The sequence below is a fragment of the Octopus sinensis genome, linkage group LG19 (assembly GCF_006345805.1).
Source record: "Octopus sinensis linkage group LG19, ASM634580v1, whole genome shotgun sequence".
Classification (NCBI taxonomy): Eukaryota; Metazoa; Mollusca; class Cephalopoda; order Octopoda; family Octopodidae; genus Octopus; species Octopus sinensis.
The window spans coordinates 46,818,531-46,843,902 of NC_043015.1; the positions used below are offsets into that span (position 1 = coordinate 46,818,531).

Consider the following 25,372-nt stretch of genomic DNA (forward strand, 5'->3'; position numbering starts at 1 on the left):
AAGAGATTCAGTTAAGGGGAACCGATACTAAACAGTCCTTTCTATCACCACCGATACTAAAAAGCCCTTTGTATACTCAGATTTTTCTAGAATATACAATGAGAGAGAGAGACAGAGAAAGCCTAGTCTAGATTGACATCTCTTATCTATACATGCTTTGTACTCGAAATCCTGTTTCTTCTTAGCTATTCATTTGTTACTCTTTTACTTGTTTCAGTCATTTGACTGCGGCCACGTAAACACACCAGCATCGGTTGTCAAGCAATGCTAGGGGGACAAACACAGACATACAAACATACACGCACATATATATATATATATATACATATATACAACGGGCTTCTTTTAGTTTCCGTCTACCTTCTTAGCTTTTCATTTGTTACTCTTTTACTTGTTTCAGTCATTTGACTGCGGCCATGCTGGAGCACCGCCTTTAATCGAGCAACTCGACCCCGGGACTTATTCATTTGTAAGCCCAGTACTTATTCTATCGGTCTCTTTTTGCTGAACCGCTAAGTGACGGGGACGTAAACACACCAGCAACGGTTGTCAAGAAATGCTAGGGGGACAAACACACACGCACACACACATATATATATATATATATATACATATATACGACGGGCTTCTTTCAGTTTCCGTCTACCAAATCTATTCACAAGGCTTTGGTCGGCCCGAGGCTATAGTAGAAGACACTTGCCCAAGGTGCCACGCAGTGTGACTGAACCCGGAACCATGTGGTTGGTAAACAAGCTACTTACTACACAGCCACTCCTGCTCCTCCTGTTATCTATATTCACATATTAATATGACTATTATTAACTGGTGACATTTGTCCATCCATGTTCTTTTCTGCTCCTGCAACATCTATATACCACTAAAACTCTGTAGTTGCTTGCTTGCACTTATGTCTGTAATTTGATACAGCCAAACTGGCACTTAATAGGAAAATACTCTGAAAAGTAAGGAACCCTGAAATGTGAATACAAATGGAATAAAACAAATTTCGCATAAACCGGACCATGGATTTCTGAGACATGTGGATTTTTGGGGGTACGAATTGAAATATTTAATTAATCCTCATAAAATTAACTTTCATTTCAATGCAGTGTTGAAATCAGCTTCAATGTTTTATAACTTGAACCGTCAGTGACCCAATGGGTTTATGGGTAGTTTAGTATTAATTAAAATCAATCTTCTCTCTCCCTCCCCCCTTGATCTTATATCTAAAATCCAGATTGTTTTAAAAGCACTGTAGAGAAGAGTCAATTCATTTGGAAGAATTCTCTTCTTTTTTTTATTGTTATTTATTTCAGCAATTGTATTCATTAGAGTCACTGTTTTCCATAGCAAGAGTACTTGACACAAACTGCCAAGTACTTAGCTACTTAGTTACAAAGTACAATACTTGTTAGCCATATATAGCCTACAATAAGTGGAGTTTGTGCTTTTGTTAAGGAAGTTGTTTAACTTCAGGTCAGTCCCAAGTAGACCCATTGTCAGCTTACAAGTGGAGATTGTGCTTTTTTTAAGGAAGGGCAGTCCTAAATTCACCCATGATCAGAATTATTCCATTCCATCCTGCTCTCGAACATTGCATTATTTATTCTTTTACTTGCTTCAGTCATTTGACTGTGGCCATGCTGGAGCACCACTCATTTTTAGTCGAGGAAATCTACCCCGGGACTTATTCTTTGTAAAGCTAGTACTTATTCTGTCAGTCTATTTTGTCAAACGGCCAAGTTACAAGGACATAAACACACCAACATCAGTTGTCAAGCAGTGGTGGGGGAACAAAGACACACACATATACAACAGGCTTCTTTCAGTTTCCATTTACCAAATCCACTCACAAGACTCTAGTCGGCCTGAGGAAATTGTAGAAAACACTTGCCCAAGGTACCACACAGTGGGACTGAACCCAGAACCATACAGTTGGGAAGCAAGCTTCATAACCCACAGCCATGCCTGCAAGTAGGACAACACTATCCAATATGTTACTTCTTTTTGTTAAGATGGTAGGGTATCTATCTGCAGTAGAGGTGTGTATTTAGAATACATACTTCTACTAAATTTCTGTGTTTTCAGGTGTATAATAGCCCACGAGTCATGTAGCCTTTGTTAGTTGTTTGAAGATAACAGAATTATAGTTAACTACAAGTGGGTTTCTCTATATCCCTATATCCTTCTTTGATATCAAAGAAAGGTAAACGTCCCATATATCTAAAAAAATATTGCTAACACTTTTTCCCAAATCTATTTTTCAATGATTAGTAGCACTTATGAAGAAACTAAAAAAATGTCCCAGTCTATCCCGTTATAGGTTTATTATAAATGCAATTGCTAGCATTGAAAACATGCACACAAAAGATCAGGTCATCTATATTTAGCAGTAAAAATATAAGCAGATGTTAATTTTTTTTTGTTCTTTAATGACCTTGTTGAGGTTCTTAGACACCCTTTCTCTCATGTATGTATATATATTAAAACGGAATCATACATATTTTTACACCTTGTTATATAAATTCACTACAATACATATCCTCTCATGTATGTATGTATATATATATATTAGAATGTAATCACATATTTTCGACACCTTGTTATATAAATTCACTACAGTCTTAGGTTTTTAGTTTAATTTCTGCCGTCTTTATTTTCACTCATTCCTTATTTATAACCTTTTATGTGTATGTCCATAAAATGATTTGGAAAATATTTTTATCTTTCTTTTTGGGATATTCTCTATTAAATCAGTGGTTCATATATTGTGTAATATAACTGATTAGTAATTAGATGAAATTTTTCGTTACTAAATCACAAAATGAGAGTCAAACTTAAAAGAGAAAATATATATATTTAGTGTGTTGTCCTGGGTTAGAGAATTGATCACTACAGAACTAGTAAATCATCATCATCATCATCATTTAACGTCTGTTTTCCATGTTGGCATGGGTTGGATGGTTTGACTGGAACTAGTAAGGCCAGGGGCCCCCACCAGGCTCCATTTATGGCATGGTTTCTACAGCAGAATGCCTTTCCTAATGCCAACCACTTCATAGAGTGTACTAAGTGTTTCTCATGTGGCACCAGCACCAATATCATTTCTGCTGTGGCAGACAGGTCTTCTTGAATACAGCAAGGCACCAAGCATCTTGGTTCTTTATCATCTCCTTCATAAGGCTCAGTGTCTCAAGGATGGGCTTCAATACTTCTTCCTGTCTTTTCCTGGGTTTCCCTCTTGCACAAGTTTCATCCACTTTCAGTAATTGGATCTTTTGTATGCAAATGTCTACATCCATATACAATTCCAAGTGGAATCAGCTGTAAATAGTTGTCTCCGCATGGTACATTTTATTCTAGAGATCTCAGTTCATATTACTCTGAGCAATAGCTACCAAATAGGTTTTCCTGAATTAAACTAATGCTGTATACAATAGAGATTTGATTCATCTACTGATGCCAGGCATAGGCATTAGGCTGGCAGAATTGTTAGCATGTGAGATGAAACCATTTAGCAATATCTCCTCTGATCCTTGACGTTCTGAGTTCAAATTCCACCAAGGTCAACTGTGTCTTTCACCCCCTTTGGGTTGGGGAAGAGGTCAATAAAATAATGCTTTGCATTCTTTTACTTGTTTCAGTCATTTGATTGTGTCTATGCTGGAGCACCACCTTATTTTAGACAAAGAGATCAACCCCAGAACTTATTCTTTGTAAGCCTGGTACTTATTCTATCAGTATCTTTTGCCAAACTGGTACTTGATGTTCTGAGTTTAAATTCCACCAAGGTCAACTGTCTTTCACCCCCTTTGGGTTGGGGAAGAGGTCAATAAAATAAAGTACCAATCAAGTACTGGAGTCAATGTAATTGATATTTGTCCACCACCACCACCCTCTCAAAAATTGATGAGCTTGAACCATTCAGGGCGAGTGTTGTGAACTCGGTCACTGACATGACATGGAAACTGGGTAACTACAAAAAAAAAGTTTTAAGAACCACTGCTCTAATGTCTTGAAGTTGTTGGAGTAGACTTTTAATATTTTAAAAACATTTTCTTTATAACAATTGCAGCATGGAAGGTGTTTGCAAGCCATTTAAGAAACACACAAAAGCCGTTTGATTCACTACAACATTTAAGTTTAATTTGTCAAAATATTTCGCCGCTTTAAGACCGCGACCTGTTCACTGACAAGAACAGGTCGCGGTCTTAAAGCGGCAAAAATATTTTGACAAATTAAACTTAAATGTTGTAGTGAATCGAACGGCTTTTGTGTGTTTCTTAAATGGCTTGCAAACACCTTCCATGCTGCAGTTGTTTTCGGTTCTGCACACGATCTCAGATCAAGTCACTTGCTATGCAAGTACATCTCCGTAATTCTCTATAACAGTCATCATTATATTTATATATAGTAAGACTGGGATGGAGACAGATCAAAAGGTTATTACCATTGCTGGCTCCAAGGGACTCTCGGTGTAAAGGGCAGGTTATATGATACTCTCATACAAAGTGCAATGCAGCATAGTAGCAGGGCAAAGCTTGACGTGCGGATAATTTACAAAAACTGGAAATAAATTAGAAAAAAACATACTCCACTGAATGTTCTTTTGAATGACAGCTTATAAATGAGCTGAAATGAAGCCCCACTAGCTAGGTCAAATGGTTACTCTTTTACTTGTTTCAGTCATTTGACTGCGGCCATGCTGGAGCACCGCCTTTAATCGAGCAACTCGACCCCGGGTCTTATTCTTTTGTAAGCCCAGTACTTATTCTATTGGTCTCTTTTGCCGAACCGCTAAGTAACGGGGACATAAACACACCAGCATCGGTTGTCAAGCAATGCTAGGGGGACAAACACAGACACACACACACACACAAACACACACGCACGCATATATATATATATACATATATACGATGGGCTTCTTTCAGTTTCCGTCTACAAAATCCACTCACAAGGCTTTGGTCGGCCCGAGGCTATAGTAGAAGACACTTGCCCAAGGTGCCACGCAGTGGGACTGAACCGGGAACCATGTGGTTGGTAAACAAGCTACTTACCACACAGCCACTCCTGCGACTATGGTTACATTTATCACACAAGTAATTGTGTAGAAATGTTAGTGTATCACAGAATGTATAACTAAAAAATTGTCTTGTGGCTAAATAACATTCTATTAGGTTTACATTATTTATCAAAAGCATTCATCCATCTGGGTTGTCTGTGATAAAAAAAAGATTTTAGCTTAAAATAAATGTTGTTCGAAGGTTATATGGATACAGTTTGTGTATCAAATAGCTAACTTAAGGCGATGGCCTCATGGAACTAATAAGCGGACAGCTTTATTCTTATTTTTATAAGAATGCCATATTAGTATGGCGATAACTATTATTTTCCGGAAACGCTGCCATTGTTCTCTTTTAGAGAGACTTAGTAATTTTAATATTTCTGTTAAATGTTGTTTTGTCTTGATTCTAATATCTTTTTTTCGTTTTCTTCTCTTTTCAGAACTTCATTCAAGTGTATGGCTTTTTCTCCACATATACATTCCTTCATGATCTAAATATCTGCATGACAGCATCAAATTATAAATATTAAAAATTTTTTTAATGGAAAAACAAAATATGAATGGCATAACTTAGCGAACCTAACATAATAATTCAATAAAATTGTTCATGCATGTAATCTTTCAATTAAAAGCATCAAGTGCCGAAAATGAACTGTCTTATCTTCCATTTTAAAGGGTTACAGAATTAACATCGGTTATAGGAACATAAATCTTCTTCCACGAAGAAGATTTATGATGTGCTCTAAATGGAGGTGTAGTCAAATCTTATTTTATGGACTCAACCATGCTCTAAAATAAGTTGAAAGGTATGCTACTATAAATCGGCATGAACTTTCCGGACAACCCAGTAACTATAATGGTTTGGGTATGAAATAGAAAATATGTATTTATGTATACATGCAAAATGGGAACAAGCTAAAGAGTTGTGTCTTTGTCTTTTTATTTTAGCTATAAGTGTTAATTGGTTTTCATTAGCCTAATGCAAAACAGCACATTGTATCGCAGTTCTGGCAATAAACATCTCTATCTAAACTATTTGGGTGATCTCTCAAGTTATTAATCATTGATTGCTATTGTATTTTATTTATGTATTTTATTCGTGGAGGCGCAATGGCCCAGTGGTTAGGGCAGCGGACTCGCAGTCGTAGGATCGCGGTTTCGATTCCCAGACCGGGCGTTGTGAGTGTTTATTGAGCGAAAACACCTAAAGCTCCACGAGGCTCCGGCAGGGATGGTGGTGATCCCTGCTGTACTCTTTCACCACAACTTTCTCTCACTCTTACTTCCTGTTTCTGTTGTACCTGTATTTCAAAGGGGCCGGCCTTGTCACTCTCTGTGTCACGCTGAATATCCCCGAGAACTACGTTAAGGGTACACGTGTCTGTGGAGTGCTCAGCCACTTACCCGTTAATTTCACGAGCAGGCTGTTCCGTTGATCGGATCAACCGGAACCCTCGTTGTCGTAACCGACGGAGTGCTTCCATCCATTTTATTTATGCCTTCATATTGTACTTTCATTGATTTTTGTAATTATTTCTTTATTGCTGAAGCAAAAGTTTTTGTAAAGATATGACAGTTTTACATGAAAGAAACTTAGTAAGAACTGAAAATAAAAATTGGTGGTTCAGAATAATTTCTGTAGGAAATCAATTGCAGTGTGGAAGGTGTTTGTAAGCCATTTAAGAAACACACAAAAGCCGTTCGATTCACTTCAACATTTAAGTTTAATTTGTCAAAAATCCGTGCTGCATCTGAGAAAGTAACAGTTAGTTTGTTATATATATGTACGTACGTGTGTATGTATGTATGCACGCACGTACGTGTGTATGTATGTATGCACGCATGCATGTATGCGTACATGTATGTATGTATGTATGTACGTACATACGCATGTGTGCATGTATGTATGTGTGCATATACACACATACATACATACAAACTTAAATGTTGAAGTGAATCGAATGGCTTTTGTGTGTTTCTTAAATGGCTTACAAACACCTTCCACGCTGCAATTGTCTTCGTTTCAGCACACGATCTCAGATCAAATCACTTGCTATGCAAGTACATCTCAGTAGGAAATATTTAAGGTATAATTTCTGAATGAGAGATGAGCTGTAAAATAGTATTTAGTGGCAGAGAAGCAATGAATGGGATTAATAATTGTTACTATCATCATTTAATGGCCATTTTTCCATGCTTGCATCAGTCTAGATGGAATTTGCTGTAGCAGATTTTCTATCGCTGGATTCCCTTCCTGTCACCAACCTTCACCTACTTCTAAACAAGACAATATTTATCTATGGCCAGACATGTGGTTCGTGGAAGACTGGAAACAAAAGACTTTGCAGGAGTGGCTGTGTGGCAAGTAGCTTGCTAACCAACCACACGGTTCTGGGTTCAGTCCCACTGCGTGGCATCTTGGGCAAGTGTCTTCTTCTGCTATAGCCCCGGGCCGACCAAAGCCTTGTGAGTGGATTTGGTAGACAGAAACTGAAAGAAGCCTGTCATATATATATATGTATGTGCGTGTATGTTTGTACGTCTGTGTTTGTCCCCCTAGCATTGCTTGACACCGATGCTGGTTTGTTTACGTCCCCGTCACTTAGCGGTTCGGCAAAAGAGATCGATAGAATAAGTACTGGGCTTACAAAGAATAAGTCCCGGGGGCGATTTGCTCGACTAAAAGCGGTGCTCCAGCATGGCCACAGTCAAATGACTGAAACAAGTAAAAGAGTATGACTGATTCTCATTTACAACCATCATATAAATTCGGAAGAACAATATACACACACAGACAAATATGTATAGTCCGCAGATGACATCCAGAGATTCTTGGTATAGAAGACACTTACTGGTGTTCAAAAGATTCAAACTTAGGCTCCGATGTCTTTTCAGGGGATTGATTCCACAAGGTAAAGAAAGGCTATAAAAGGTATCAAGTTGAGTGGGTATAGAGGCAATTATGCAGATATACAAATTACATACATTAACTATATATTATTGGGTTGTCCGGAAAGTTCGGCCCAATTTTTAAAGGAAAGAAAAAAGCCAATAAATACTTGCCATTACATTTTTAATCAACCAAATATGAACCATTTTGTTGCACAATGCGTCTCCATCTTTCCTTTAACTTGAAAAAATACCCTCTTCCCAGAATTGAGGTGGTTTCATGGCAAAGAATTCATCAAGGTATCTTTTTACGTCATCCAAGAAATTGAAATTTTTACCATTAAGACTATTCTGCAGAGACCTGAGTAAGTGGAAATCCGAAGGAGCAATATCTGGTGAATATGGAGGGTGGGGTAACACATCTCAGCTTGAGCTGCAGCAAATTTTGTCTGGTTCCCAAAGCATCAAGTGCCGAAAATGAACTTTCTTGTCTTCCATTTTAAAGGGTTACAGAATTAACACAGGTTATAGGAACATAAACCTTCTTCCACGAAAAGATAGCTTAAACTATGCTCTAAATGGAGGTGTAGTCAAATCCTATTTTATGGACTCAACCATGTTCTAAAATAAGTTGAAAAGTAAGCTACTATAAATCGGCACGAACTTTCCGGACAACCCAATAAATATAATGGTTTGGGTATGAAATAGAAAATATGTATATATGTATACATGCAAAATGAGAAAAAGCAAAAGGTGGAAACTTTTAGATGATTAATTTTTAAGTGTAAATATATAACTATTTATATTAATAGGTCCAACAGAGTACAATTGATAGAGAAAATTAAAGTGGTGGAAGAAATATACATATATATAAATCCATATGCATGTATGTATGTATGTTTATCCATATATGTGTCTAGATCACAGTGGAGAAAGCAAGCTACAGGGTTTGGTTAAAAAGAAACAATGAACAGTGGCCAGTGGCCAGAAGGATATTGAGTAAACCTAATAACCATTTGACCTAGCTAGTGGGGCTTCATTTCAGTGAAGTGGGGCCGGTGTGCAATGATGCTGTCAAGAGGAAGGCCCTGAAATGGTGCACATACTCTTCTGATGACCCCATAAACTTGCTAGCATCTGGTATTCAGAGCTGAACTGGATACAGTTGCATCTGCAAGTTGTTTGCAAAAAATACATATACATATACATAGGTACAGGAGTGGCTGTGTGCTAACTAGCTTGTTTACCAACCACATGGTTCTGAGTTCAGTCCCACTGCGTGGCACCTTGGGCAAGTGTCTTCTACTATAGCCTCGGGCCGACCAGAGCCTTGTGAGTGGATTTGGTAGACGGAAACTGAAAGAAGCCCGTCGTATATATGTATATATATATATGTATGTGTGTTTGTTTGTGTGTCTGTGTTTGTCCCCCTAGCATTGCTTGACAACCGATGCTGGTGTGTTTATGTCCCCGTTACTTAGCGGTTCAGCATAACAGACCGATAGAATAAGTACTGGGCTTACAAAGAATAAGTGCCAGGGTCAAGTTGTTCGATTAAAGGCGGTGCTCCAGCATAGCCACAGTCAAATGACTGAAGCAAGTAAAAGAGTAACCATTTGACCTAGCTAGTGGGGCTTCATTTCAGTGAAGTGGGGCCGGTGTGCAATGATGCTGTCAAGAGGAAGGCTCTGAAATGGTGCACATTCTCTTCTGATGACCCCATAAACTTGCTAGCATCTGGTATGCACAGAGCTGAACTGGATGCAGTTGCATCTGCAAGTTGTTTGCAAAAAATACATATACGAATGACCATGGGATTGAACCTAAAAAATTCCCCTCCTAAAGTCCGGGCAAGATTGTTTGTGGAAGGACCAGCAGTTTCTGTTTACATCTGTGCCGGTGGCACATAAAAAGCACCATCCGAACATGGCCGATGCCAGCGCCGCCTTGACTGGCTTCTGTGCCGGTAGCATGTTAAAAGCACCAACCGATCGTGGCCGCTGCCAGACTCCCTGGCACCTATGCCAGTGGCACGTAAAAAGCACCCACTACACTCACGGAGTTGTTGGCATTAGGAAGGGCATCCAGCTGTAGAAACACTGCCAGATCAGACTGGAGCCTGGTGCACCCTCCTGGTCGAACCGTCCAACCTGTGCTAGCGCGGAAAACGGACATTAAACGATGAGGATGATGATGATGATGATCTACAACATCCATTCATAAAGCTTTGAATCGGCCCATGGCTATAGTAGAAGACACATGCCCACACTGCTGCACTGTAGAACTGAATTCAAGACTACATCGTTTGGGAGCAAGCTTCTTAACCAAAGAGCCACACATACACCTATACTGGAATGGAAGCACTCCGTCGGTTACGACGATGAGGGTTCCGGTTGATCCGACCAACGGAACAGCCTGCTCGTGAAATTAACGTGTAAGTGGTTGAGCACTCTACAGACACGTGTACCCTTAACGTAGTTCTCGGGGATATTCAGCGTGACACTGAGAGTGACAAGGCCCTTTGAAATACAGGTACAACAGAAACAGGAAGAAAGAGTGAGAGAAAGTTGTGATGAAAGAGTACAGCAGGGATCACCACCATCCCCTGCCGGAGCCTCGTGGAGCTTTAGGTGTTTTTGCTCAATAAACACTCAACGCCCGGTCTGGGAATCGAAACCGCGAGTCCGCTGCCCTAACCACTGGGCCATTGCGCCTCCACTACACCTATACATATTGAAGGTGAATTGTTAAGGGCACAAGGTGAGTAAAGAACAACAAACAAAAAAAAAAAATAATAAATAACATTTGTGATGAGGTAAGTTGAGTATAATCTGTTGGTGAATTAAATGAGTATTTGAAGTTAGAGTGTGGTGGTGGAGAGATGAATGTTTGAAACTTGTTCATGCAGGAAAATTGTTAGAAACCGGATTGTCAAGGAGTAAACTCTGTGTAGATGGAATTTAATTGGCTATCTACGCAGAATTAACAAAAACGTGGTTTGTCAGTTGTAATTCATGAGAACTGACACGTTAAAGTTTTAAAAATGACTGTGTTTTCAAGTGTTGTAAATCACTATTTAGAATTATTTAGTTTCCTCATCACTGACACCATGGAATTTTTTTTTGATAAGGAAATTTTCAAAAAAAAATTAAAACAAGGTGCAGGAGTGGCTGTGTGGTAAGTAGCTTGCTAACCAACCACATAGTTCCGGGTTCAGTCCCACTGCGTGGCATCTTGGGCAAGTGTTTTCTACTATAGCCCCGGGCCGACCAATGCCTTGTGAGTAGATTTGGTTGACGGAAACTGAAAGAAGCCTGTCGTATATATGTATATATATATATATATATATATATGTATGTGTGTGTATGTTTGTGTGTCTGTGTTTGTCCCCCTAGCATTGCTTGACAACCGATGCTGGTGTGTTTACGTCCCCGTCACTTAGCGGTTCCGCAAAAGAGACCGATAGAATAAGTACTGGGCTTACAAAGAATAAGCTCCGGGGTCGATTTGCCCGACTAAAGTCGGTGCTCCAGCATGGCTGCAGTCAAATGACCGAAACAAGTAAAAGAGTAAGTAAAAGTGTATCATAAAGTAAAATATTTATCATTTAAAAACATGCACAGTCTTCAAAAAACAAGATCTGATCTCTTCCACTTACTTCTTCCGAATTAGCAAGGTGATGGTTTCTCCAGACACTCAACTTGCAAAAAAATAGGAGCTAAATCTCCCCCATAATAAACTTTGCCATTTTATATGAAATAGTGATGATGATGATGTATATCCATCTGTGTATCATATTAAATGTATATACACTTTTAGAAGACATGATGCTGTGGAATTATCAGAGATAAAAACCTCTTCATAGACGTGATGAGTCAAAAACACAGTTTATATTGAAGTGAGATGGACATTATCACTTCAGTGACTCAAAGAACAATAGATACATTTTGCCTCAGCTTTTTGATGAGAATTATTTCAGAAAAGTATCTATTCATTCTAAATACACTCTATCAGATTTGAATGTGAATATCTGATTGCTGTTGTTTTCATTATTAAAAACACCTCCTTTCAGACCAGGTGTGCTAATTACACACTAGAGTAAAGGAGCAGTTTTGTGATCTCATTATGTGACATCTCTGTCAAAGCTTTTTCATGGGACTGATTGTATCTCTTTAAAGTACATCTTTTGTTTTTAAAAGTCAACAGTCATTATATTATATTATAGTAATATTATAATAATATTATAGATGTGTGAGTGGCTGTGTGGTAAGTAGCTTGCTTACCAACCACATGGTTCTGGGTTCAGTCCCACTGCGTGGCACCTTAGGCAAGTGTCTTCTACTATAGCCTCGGGCCGACCAAAGCCTTGTGAGTGGATGTGGTAGACGGAAACTGAAAGAAGCCTGTCATATATGTGTGTGTGTCTGTGTTTGTCCCCCCCACCAACATAGCTTGACAACCGATGCTGGTGTGATTACGTCTCCGTAACTTAGCAGTTTGACAAAAGAGGCACATAGAATAAGTAGTAGGCTTACAAAAAATATGTCCTGGGGTCGACTTGCGTGACTAAAGGCGGTGCTCCAGCATGGCCACAGTCAAATGACTGAAACAAGTAAAAGAGTAACTACAGATGACACCAGATAGTCCAATCTGTGCCAGGGATTTACTCAACACATCAGCACACCAATTAGTCCGAAATATTACATATGTGTGTGTGTATGCTCCCCCTCCCTTACATTTCTTGGCCCTCGCTTTCTTTAGCTCACACTATTTCCCACTCGTTTATCTCCCCTGTACCTTTCTCTTTGTCTCTGATTTTTTTTCTATTCCTTCAATCCTGCTGTCCCCTACTCATCTCTCCTCCTTCCATGTGACTGGTGTCTGGCCATTCCATGATCCATCTTTCGTGGCCTGACTACTGACTGACAACACACTTGTGTCCATCTCCCATGTTCCTGCCTTTAGGCTTTCACTTCATACACGCCAGCTCAATTTGATTTGTTCTCAGTCGAAAGACGCCTGTTGTTGTTTCTTATTGTTTGTATTCGTAATTGTGTACCATGTTCTCCATTTCTTTGTTTGTTTGTTTCTTTATCTTTGCTCCCATACACATTTGCTAGCTTTCTTTCAAAGGGGTCTAATGCTCTTAGCTCAGACTTTTTTGGGGGGCAGCCAGATCAAACCATCTCAAGTGTAACTGCCACGAAATGGTCATGACTTCTGGGACTTCGCTGATGAAAAAAAGCCAAGAACGACCTGTTTTCTTTTGCCTGTTCTTCTAATTGTAGCATCTCTTGTCTGCCTTTGTATCATCTATCTGTATGAACGTTTATATGCTCTCCATTGAGTTTTGTTCCATTTATATATATATATATATATATATATATATATTAATACACAAATATGAGAGAGAATCCACTATGTGGACGCTCTTACGCTAGAGATAGATCCGCAAGGGTCTCAACCACTAAGAATTGTTCTCAAGACAAATTTAGCACACCAAGAACGTAAGCGAGCTGGACATATTTTTGTTATTTTTCATTTGTCCTGCTCGCTTAGGTTCTTGGTGTGCTAAATTTTTCTTGAGAACAATTCTTAGTAGTTGAGACCCCGGCGGATCTATCTCTTGCGTAAGAGCATCCACATAGTGGATTCTCTCTCATATTTGTGTATTAATAATATTTACTGAATCTCAGTCTTTTATGTGCTTGACCACTGGTGTTTAAATTGATGTTATTAAATTAATATCCAATTTTTTCACCCTCATTTTGATTTTAATTATATATGTATATATATATGCTTTTCTACACTAGGCAAGAGGCCTGAAATTTTGGGGGTGGAGTCAATCAATTAGATCAATCCCAGAACACAACTGGTACTTAATTTATCGACCCTGAAAGGATGGAAGACAAAGTCGAACCCAGTGGGATTTAAACTCAGAATGTAAAGACAGATGAAATACAGCTAAGCATTTCGCCCACCGTGCTAATGTTTCTGCCAGCTCGCCGCCATTATTGTATATATACACACCCATATATATATATATATATATATTTATGTGTGTGTGTGTCTGTGTTTCTGTCCCTCTGCCATCATTTGACAACTGATGTTGGTGAGTTTACATCCCAGTAACTTGACGGTTCGGCAAAAGACACTGATAGAATAAGGACTAGGCTTACAAAGAATAAGTCCTGCAGTCAATTTCTTTGACTAAAACCCTTAAAGACTGGGCTCCAGTATGGCTGCAGTCAAATGACTGAAATGAGTAAAGGAATAAAAGAATATATATATATATATATATATATATATATATATATATATATTATGGAGATGTACTTGCATAGCAAGCGACTTGACCTGAGACCGTGTACTGGAACAAAAACAATTGCAGCGTGGAAGGTGTTTATAAGCCATTTAAAAAACACACAAAAACTGTTAGATTCATTTCAACGTTTAAATTAAATTTGCCAAAAATTTTCGTTGCTTTGAGACCGCGACATGTTCACTGACAAAGTTCCGTTTTGTCAGTGAACATGTCGCGGTCTCAAAGCAACGAAAATATTTTGGCAAATTAAATTTAAACGTTGAAATGAATCTAACAGTTTTTGTGTGTTTTTTAAATGGCTTATAAACACCTTCCACGCTGCAATTGTTTATATATATATATATATATATATATTTATATATTATCATCATCATCATCATCATCATCATCATTGTTTAACGTCTGTTTTCCATGCTAACATGGGTTGGACACTTCGACCGGGGTCTGGGAAGCCAGGAGGCTGCACCAGGCTCCAATCTGATCTGGCAGAGTTTCTATAGCTGGATGCCCTTCCTAATGCCAATCACTCCATGACTGTAGTGGGTGCTTTTTACGTGCCACCGGCACAGGTGTCAGGGGAGGCTGGCAACGTCCACGATCGATTGGTGCTTTTTACATGCCACCAGCACAGGGGCCAGAGGAGGCTGGCAACGTCCACGATCGATTGGTGCTTTTTACATGCCATCAGCACAGGGGCCAGAGGAGGCTGGCAACGTCCACGATCAATTGGTGCTTTTTATGTGCCACCGGCATGGATGTCAGTCAAGGTGGTGCTGGCATCGGCCACGTTCAGATGGTGTCTTTTACATGCCACATATATATACATACACACACACACACACATATATATATGAAGGCGGCAAGCTGGCAGAAACGTTAGCACGCCGGGCGAAATGCGAAGCCGTATTTCGTCTGCTGTTACGTTCTGAGTTCAAATTCCGCCGAGGTCGACTTTGCCTTTCATCCTTTCGGGGTCGATAAATTAAGTACCAGTTACGCACTGGGGTCGATGTAACCGACTTAATCCGTTTGTCTATTCTTGTTTGTTCTGTCTGTGTTTAGCCCCTTGTGGGTAGTAAAGAAATATATATATATATATATATATATTATATATATATATATAGGTGCAGGCATGGCCGTGTGGTAATAAGCTTACTTCCCAACCACATGGTTCCAGGTTCAGTCCCACTGCATGGCACCTTGGGCATGTGTCTTGTACTGCAGCTTCATGCTGACCAAACCATGTGTGGACTTAATAGGCAGAAGCTGAAAGAGGCCTGTTGTGCATACATATATTTGTATATATCTATGTGTATATGTCTTTGTGTCTGTACTTGAAAAACTGGTGTTGGTGTGTTTATGTTCTTGTCGTCTATCAGTTTAGCTAAGGGGCCAGACAGAATAAGTACCAGGCATTAAAAGAATGAGTCTTGGTGTCAATTTGTTTGACTAAAAACACTTTCAAGGCTGTGCTCCAGCATGGCCTCTGTCATATGACTAAAACAAGTAAAAGCTAAAAGATATGATATCTATCTATCTATCTATCTATCTATCTATCTATCTATCTATCTATCTATCTATCTATCTATCTATCTATCTATCTAACTATCTATCTATCTATCTATCTATCCTCTCAGTCGAAGTCGACTCTCGGTTACTCGATGGATCAGTGTCCTCCAGTCAATTCTATCCTGGGCCGCTTCTTTCAGTTTGGCTATGTCCATTCCGGTATCACTCTTGATGGTGTCAAGCCAGCGGGTTCTTGGTCAGCCTCTTCCTCTCTTGCCACTGACCATTCCGAGCATGATGTCCTTCTCCAGGGATTTTCTCCGCATAATATGACCAAAATATGCCAATCTTCTTTTTTTCTTTTACTTGTTTCAGTCATTTGACTGTGGCCATGCTGGAGCACCACCTTTAGTTGAGCAAATTGACTCCAGGACTGATTCTTTGTAAGCCTAGTACTTATTCTATCGGTCTCTTTTGTCAAACTGCTAAGTTACAATGATTAAGTATACCAGCATCAGTTGTCAAGTGATGTTGGGATGGGGGGACAAACACAGACACAGACACACACACACACAAAGAGGCACACACACAAACATGTATTCATGACCTGACATATGAGACAAAAAACAGTAAAGATCAGAGTGTTAGCACTTACTTGGTGACTCAACTCCTGACATACGAGAACATTTTAGTACTGAATCCTGACTTTTTGTGTTTCACCCCATAATTCAACAATCTAGTTCAACATGTACAAACATTGGCCACTTGCATTCTGTTGTAACAATTGTTTTAGATGGATCTGATTTCTTACATTTAAACTTGCTTTATCTGAAGTCATAATTTTAACGTCCACTTTTCCATGCCGGCATGGGTCAGACAATTTGTTGAGGTGGATTTTTCTACAGCTGGTGAGCTGGCAGAATCGTTAGCATGCTGGGCGAAATGCTTAGCAGTATTTTGTCTGCCGCTACATTCTGAGTTCAAATCCCGCCAAGGTCGACTTTGCCTTTCATCCTCTCAGGGTTGATAAATTAAGTCCCAGTTACACACTGGGGTCGATATAATCGACTTAATCCGTTTGTCTGTCCTTGTTTGTCCTCTCTGTGTTTAGCCTCTTGTGTGTGTAGAAAAGAAATGGGTATTTTGTCTGTCGCTACATTCTGAGTTCAAATCCCGCCAAGGTCGACTTTGCCTTTCATCCTTTCAGGGTCGATAAATTAAATCCTAGTTACACACTGGGGTCGATATAATCGACTTAATCCGTTTGTCTATCCTTGTTTGTCCTCTCTGTGTGTAGCTCCTTGTGGGCAGTACAGAAATAGGATTTTTCTACCGCTGGATGTCCTTCTTGTCAGCCCTCACCTGTTTCAAAGTAAGGTTATATTTCTCTATGACCAGACATGTTTTTGTATATATATATATATATATATCATCATCATTTAATGTCCTCTTTCCACGCTTGCATGGGTTGGACGATTTGACTGAGGACTGGCAGACTAGATGGCTGTGCCAGGCTCCAATCTGGTCTGGCAGAATTTATACAGCTTGATGCCCTTCCTAACGCCAACCACTCTGAGAGTGTAGTGGGTGCTTTTACGTGTCACTGGCATAAGGGCCAGTCTGGCGGTACTGGCAATGGCCATGCTCGAAATGGTGTTTTTTAAGTGCTACCTACACAGGAGTCAGTCCAGTGGTACTGGCAATGACCTCACTCGAATGTTTTGTTCACATGCCACCGGCACAAGTGCCAGTAAAGTGACGCTGGTAATGATCGCGCTCAAACGGTGCTTTTTACATGCCACCGGCATGGAAGCCAGACAGCTGCTCTGGCAGTGATCCCGCTCGGATGGAGCTGTTAGCGCTCCACTGGCATGGGTGCCAGTCATCGAATTTGGTTCAATTTCGATTTCACTTGCCCCAACAGGTCTTCGCAAGCAGAGTTTAGTGTCCAATGAAGGAAGGTTGGCATGGGTGCCAGTCGTCGAATTTGGTTCGATTTCGAATTCAAATTCATATAATATATATATATATATATATATATATATATATATATATATATATATATATATATATATATATATATACTCATTTACTCTTTTACTCTTTTACTTGTTTCAGTCATTTGACTGCGGCCATGTTGGAGCACCGCCTTTAATCGAGCAACTCGACCCCGGGACTTATTCTTTTGTAAGCCCAGTACTTATTCTATCGGTTTGTTTTGCCAAACCGCTAAGTAACGGGGACATAAACACACCAGCATCGGTTGTCAAGCAATGCTAGGGGGACAAACACAGACACACAAACACACACACGTATATATATATATATATATACATATATACGACAGGCTTCTTTCAGTTTCCGTCTACCAAATCCATTCACAAGGCTTTGGTCAGCCCGAGGCTATAGTAGAAGACACTTGCCCAAGGTGCCACGCAGTGGGACTGAACCCGGAACCACGTGGTTGGTAAGCAAGCTACTTACCACATATATATATGTAGCTGTTTGGTAAGAGGCTTGCTTTTGATTGCTGTCGGTGTTTAACCCAGATCAACCATGAATAAGCAACACTATGATTAAGAGCAGATTCTCATATCTTCGTATTTCAGACTCTAAGTTATCAAATGTGTCAGCAAAAATAATTGTAAAGGTGAGATTAACCCTTTAGTGTTCAGATTATTCTCTCAAATGTGTTGTTTGTTTATTTATATTGTTTTGAATTAATCATGTATTATCTTGTAGTTTAGAGATTTCAGTGATGTGATTTTTTAAAGTTTTAGAATGACATGGTAGGGCTGAGTTAAGAGGCGAGCTCTGGTCAGTTTCAATATAAAACAGGTTAAATATTCTGGACGGATATGGCTGGTTTGAATGCTAAAGGGTTAAACATTGTAATGGTAGGGGGCACCAATTGTGATGATAATGTTTTCAGTTGAAGTTGAGGGTCACCAATTGTAACGGTATTGTTAAGATGGAGTCAGCAGTCACCAGTGTAATGGTTTGTATTATGATATATGTTGGAATCAGCAGCTACCAATTGTAACGGGTGTTGCTGTTGCAGATGTGCAAGATGCACGAAGAACAGTGATCAAAGTTGTAAAGAAATGTTTATTTACTGTTACTTAATATAATGCCATGCCTTGACGGGCAGGTGTGATCTAACTGAAAGAGCACTGCAAGGTTAAGAAAGTCAATTTTGGCCTGTATTTGTGTACATGTTCTTATTGTAGCTGTAAACCATAGATAGTGATAGAATGATGTTGTAAGAGAAAAGAAATTGAGCTAGTGAATTTTATAAAATCAATCAATGGAAATTGCAGATGTGTTACCAGTGCCGGTGGCATGTAAGAGAACCATCTGTTCGTGACCGTTGCCAGCGCCGCCCCGACTGGCCTCGTGCTGGTGGCACGTAAAAAGCACCATCCATTCGTGTCCATTGCCAGCCTCGCCTGGCCCCCGTGCCGGTGGCACATAAAAAGCACCATCCGTTCGTGGCCATTTGCCAGCTCTGTCTGGCACCTGTGCGGGTGGCATGTAAAAAGCACCCACTACACTCACGGATTGGTTGGCGTTAGGAAGGGCATCCAGCCGTAGAAACACTGCCAGATCTGACTAGGCCTGATGAAGCCTTCCGGCTTCACAGACCCCAGTTGAATCGTCCAACCCATGCTAGCATGGAAAATGGACGCTAAACGATGATGATGATGAAGATGATGAAGGGAAAATTTGTCTCATTGTTGTCCGATTGTAACCTTCTTTCTCCGTCTTGCTGGTTGTCTTTAGTGGTTGCCTGCTTGTGGCCATGACTCTAGTTGTCTCGGTTCACAGACCAACTTTTGCTTGAGAATCTTCCGTATCTATAACTCTTTACTCTTTACTCTTTTACTTGTTTTAGTCATTTGACTGCGGCCATGCTGGAGCACCGCCTTTAGTTGAGCAAATCGACCCCGGGTTCTTATTCTTTGTAAGCCCAGTACTTATTCTATCAGTCTGTTTTGCCAAACCGCTAAGTGACGGGGACGTAAACACACCAGCATCGGTTGTCAAGCAACGCTAGGGGGACAAACACAGACACACAAACACACACACGCATACATATATATATATATATATATATATACATATATACGACAGGCTTCTTTCAGTTTCCGTCTACCAAATCCACTCACAAGGCATTGGTTGGCCCAAGGCTATAGCAGAAGACACTTGCCCAAGGTTCCACACAGTGGGACTGAACCCAGAACCATGTGGTTGGTTAGCAAGCTACTTACCACACAGCCACTTCTGCGCCTATCGCAAGATAGAGAGAAAGAGAGACATATTGTTGAGAACAATGGATTTCGTTGGGGGTCCGTTATCTCAATTCTAGCTTTTGGTGAAATTGAAAAGGTCAGAAGGGTCAAGTGGCAAAGACAAATCGATTTAGCAAAGCCATATGCTAAACGTAACTTGCTCTGTCAACCATTGTTTTCTCTGTGGGAAAAGTGCTGTTGGAACTGTTAAGTGAAATTTGGCAATGGAGGTGTAAGAATTAACACTTCCTTCTCTAAGCCTAGATTCGAAACTGAATCCAAGAATTCTCGGTCGTCCAAACCACGACGATCAACAGGCGCGAAAAAAGGTTTTCTTTGTCCTGTCAAAAATTGATTGATCATCTCCCTTTGACCTGCGACCTCAGCATGTCAGGCGAAGTTCAACTGGACAAGCGCTGACCTATTTAGGTACAAACTCTGCTGCAGTATGTCTGTCTTTCTAGCTGCCACAAATATTATAAAACCGGTGGTGAAACACCAGAGGCAGACAGACGAGATAGATCTATCTACAACCCAAGGTTTTGGCAGACCGCAGGGACAGAGAGAAATGATCGAAGTGCCGATAGACTACTGTTTCGAATGAAACACACACACAGGCACATACACAAACATATTCATTCCTAATATGTACTCTGTATTTCTAGCAACTCATAGCAGTTGCCTACATTTTGTATGTAGTGTACCTATAACAAATCAAAACCTGTAAATAAATTCCTTTCAATCATGAATCGGTTTACGTCTTTGTTTACATACACACCTAACCACTACAGAGGATTGAATCCACGCCATGCCTGCATGAAGCTCACTACAACTCACATACAGGTTTTACCTTATCTCTCAGTGACTAGCAAAGGAAAAATATCATGAACAGACCATGAGCTAGAGGGGTTGTATGGGGTTGTTGTGGGGGCTGACATGCAATTACTGACATACACGGAACTCTTGTCTTCTGAAAGGACACCCTATTATACAATATCATTTAGCTGCCTGTCACCCAAATCCTCCTACCCACATCCTGCTTGAGCTGACAAATTTTCACTCAAACTATTTATAACAAAGAAAGCATTCTGAATAGTTTCAATTCACTATTTTTCAAAGAATATAACTGATTTAACCCTTTTGACACCAACCCAGCCGGAATTGCCTCTGACTCTGTAGTACAAATGTCTTGTTTGCAAAAGTTATGAATTAAAATCATCCACCAAACCTTAGTCACAATTTACATTCCTAACACTAGCTTAGTTATTTTACTAAATTTTTTGTTATATTGAAAAATCATTGAAAGAAACATGGAGTATCTCAACAAAAATATAGCAAAATGGTCAAGTAACAGTTTTGCAGGAAAAAGCTAATGAGTTTCATTTGACGGAAGCATTATATCCTGGTGAAACATAAATAATGTTAAAAATCTCAAATGGCTTTAATTTACAATGTTTTTATTTCTGAGAATAAATTTGTCATTATTTCATAAATTACAAGGTTAACTTAAATAGATTTTTTCTCTTTAGGAAGGGCATGCAGCCATGGAAACCATGCCAAAGCTGACACTAGAATGTCATGATGTCCTCTGGCTTGCCAGATCCTGTCAAACTGTCCAACTCCTCTCAGCATGGAAAATAGACCTTAAATGATGATGATGATGAGGAGGAGGAGGAGGAAGAGGGGGATAATGATGATGATGATGATGATGTCTTTCTTTTTATCTGTTTTACATGTTTTAGTCATTGGACTGAGACCTTGTTAGGGAACTACCTTGAATGGTTTTTACTGGAACAAATTAATCCTAGCACTTATTTTTAAGTTTGGTTTAATATTCTTTTGTTCTCTTTGGTCAAGCTGCAAAGTTATGGGAATGTAAACAAACCAACACCGGTTGTTAAACAGTGGGAGGAAGAACACACACACACTCACACACACTCACACACTCACACTCTGCAATTAGTGCTCAGGTTAACTTTCCTAACTGGTTTTATAAGCCAATCTACGTTTTGCTGAGAAATGTTACGTTTGAAACTATTATATGTTGAGATTTGTCAAGTTTATTGAGGCATTGTGATTTACACGTAATGCCAGTTCTAATTTTTTGCTAGATATTTAACATTGTTAATAACTCCCTCTCTTTCTCTTTTATCTCTTTTTCTCTTTTTACTTGTTTCAGTCATTTGACTGCGGCCATGCTGGAGCACCGCCTTTAATCGAGCAACTCGACCCCGGGACTTATTCTTTTGTAAGCCCAGTACTTATTCTATCGGTCTGTTTTGCCGAACCGCTAAGTGACGGGGGCATAAACACACCAGCATCGGTTGTCAAGCAATGCTAGGGGGACAAACACAGACACACAAACATACACATACATACATATATATATATATACATATATACAACGGGCTTCTTTCAGATTCCATCACCACAAGGCCTTCATCCAAATATTTTTGTTGATTTGGTTGGATCATGAAAGTAACACTGGATGGCAATGACGTGCTCTCTATTTTACCATCATTATTGACAAGTAGGTGATGGTCTGGGTGAGCAGTTGTGTTGTCAATGATTAGCAGTAACTTGGCCTCATCAGCAAAATGTTTGAAGACATCTTCTTAGTATCTATACACTTCTGGAATAAGTTTCAGGAACCCCCACCCCCCCCATTAATTACAGATATGCACGTTTAACCACTATTTCGTGAATGGTAATAATGAACAATCACTGGTGAATTATGTCTGAGGCATGCTGATCTCCCCACTGCGGCTAACTTCAAAATAGGCATTCACACAATATGTCACAGAAAAATGCTCCTTAATTTATCATCAAGTGAGAAATCTTCATTCTTAAAAGCTTGGGCATTTCAGAGTAGTCACGCAAACAGGATCCTGTTTAATACCCATCATACTCTTAGGAAATTTAGAGCCCTTCACACTTAATTTAGTCACTTAAATACTTCGTGAATGGTTCAAGTTCCTTGGTCAGCATGCTGCCTGCTTCACTGAGGTTAATTTTACAATCCATTCCATGGCAATTTCCAAATCCCCATCACCACCCTTTGCCAGTTTCAAAATTCTTGATCCCCACATTTCTAGCCACATCACTTTGAATTTTTATCTTTTGGTTGTTACCATGTGGTCTTTAACCTATTAGCATTCAGATTACTCTGTCAAATGAGTGCTTGACAACCGATGCTGGTGTGTTTAACCCTTTAGTGTTCAGATTATTCTATCAAACATAATGCTTATTGGTTCCCATTGATTTGAATTAATCATGCATTATCTCATATCTTCAAGATCTTGATGGTGTAATTACTTAATGTAGAATAACATTGTAGGGTAGGTGTGAGAGCCTGGATCTGGTTAGTTTGAACATAAAACAGATTAAATATTTTGGCCGGATATGGCCGGTTTAAATACTAAAGGGTTAAGTCCCCGTAACTTAGCGGTTCGGCAAAAGAGGCCGATAGAATAAGTACAAAGAATAAGTCCTGGTGTTGAGTTGCTTGACTGCTTTGAATTAATCATGTATTATCTTGTGGTTTATAGATTTCAATGATGTGATTGTTTACTTTTAGAATTGACATTGTAGGGTAGGTGTGAGAGACTGGATCCGGACAGTTTGAACATGAAGCAGGAAGAATATTTTGGCTGGATATGGCTGGTTTAAATGTTAAATGGTTAAAGAATACATCACATATTTACTACCTCCTCAAGACTTGTACATCATACATTACAGACATGTCCCCTACATCCCTCTTCAGCTGAGTGATTCTAATCTTGCAGACTCATGAGTATTGGTGCCACATTCAAAGCGCCCATGATAATGCCATGTAAAAAGCAGCTGTGCTGGTGCCACATGGAAGTACCCGTGCCAGTACAGCATAAAAGCACTCAGAACCCTCTGTAAAGTGGTTGGCATTAGGAAGGACTTCCAGCCGCAGATACCATGCCAAAACGGACATGGAACCCAAGCAGCGCTTCAGTTGGCCAACTCCTGTCAAACTGTCTAACTCATGCCAACATGGAAAATAAGTGTTTAATGATGGTGATGAAGAAGACAACAATGATGACAGTTTTTTTTTGTAACCAACCAATGATGATTTAGAATTTGCATTATATTTCAAAGAAAATGCCATATGTTTATCTCTGAGTTTGAATATGATTAAAACTATCTTAACACCTTATTCTCAAAAACTTCCACTAGTAAAGTACCAGCCTTTAATTTCTTCATAAGGCGTAGGAGTGGCTGTGTGGTAAGTAGCTTGCTTATGAACCACATGGTTCCAGGTTCAGTCCCACTGCGTGGCACCTTGGGCAGGTGTCTTTTACTATAGCCTCGGGCCGACCAAAGCCTTGTGAGTGGATTTGGTTGACGGAATCTGAAAGAAGCCCGTCGTATATCATCATCATCGTTTAACGTCCGTTTTCCGCGCTAGCACGGGTTGATGTATGTATATATATATATATATATATATATATATATATATATATATATATGTATATATATATATATATATATATGTATATATATATATATTTATGTATATTTATATATATATATATATATAGGCGGTGCTCCAGCATGGCCGCAGTCAAATGACTGAAACAAGTACAAAAAAAAAAAATATATGTATGTATGTATGTGTGTGTATATGTTTGTGTGCCTGTCTTTGTTCCCCCAACATCGCTTGACAACCAATGCTGGTGTGTTTACGTCCCCGTAACTTAGTGGTTCGGCAAAAGAGACCGATAGAATAAGTACAAAGAATAAGTCCTGGGGTCAATTTGCTCGACTAAAGGCAGTGCTCCAGCATGGCCACAGTCAAATGACTGAAACAAGTAAAAGAGTAAGTTCCAGTTTTGGGTGCACTGAAACCATTATGTAAAATAGAAGGCTAAAGGATACCTAATCACTGCAATATCAATGAAAATATCAGGCCACACAAGTTGTGTTGCCTTGCACATTGGTGGTTATTGCCACTCTCTGCTACCATACATACATATACAATTCCAAGTGGAATCAGCTGTAAATAATTGTCTCCGAGTGGTACATTTTATTCTAGAGATCTCAGTTCATATTACTCTGAGCAATAGCTACCAAATAGGTTTTCCTGAATTAAACTAATGCTGTATACAATGGAGATTTGATTCATCTACTGATGCCAGGCATAGGCATTAGGCTGGCAGAATTGTTAGCATGTGAGATGAAACCGTTTAGCAATATCTCTTCTGGTACTTGACGTTCTGAGTTCAAATTCCACCAAGGTCAACTGTGTCTTTCACCCCC

The 25,372-nt window shown here is 39.5% G+C and overlaps 1 protein-coding gene and 1 long non-coding RNA gene across 2 annotated transcripts in view; one reads left to right on the forward strand and one right to left on the reverse strand.

The window, feature by feature from the left end:
* Positions 1-6,105, forward strand: part of LOC115222385 — a 32,356-nt gene extending 26,251 nt beyond the window's left edge. The window contains exons 4-5 of the mRNA XM_029792597.2: positions 5,509-5,722; positions 5,984-6,105. The gene's annotated coding sequence lies outside the window, so the exon portion shown is untranslated. The remainder of the gene's footprint in view (positions 1-5,508; positions 5,723-5,983) is intronic.
* LOC118767212 lies at positions 2,426-2,698 on the reverse strand. The gene is made up of 2 exons (XR_005003118.1): positions 2,600-2,698; positions 2,426-2,512 (listed from the first exon to the last, which is right to left on the reverse strand). It is a non-coding gene; the product is annotated as an uncharacterized LOC118767212 (long non-coding RNA).
* Positions 6,106-25,372: the final 19,267 nt, after the last annotated feature.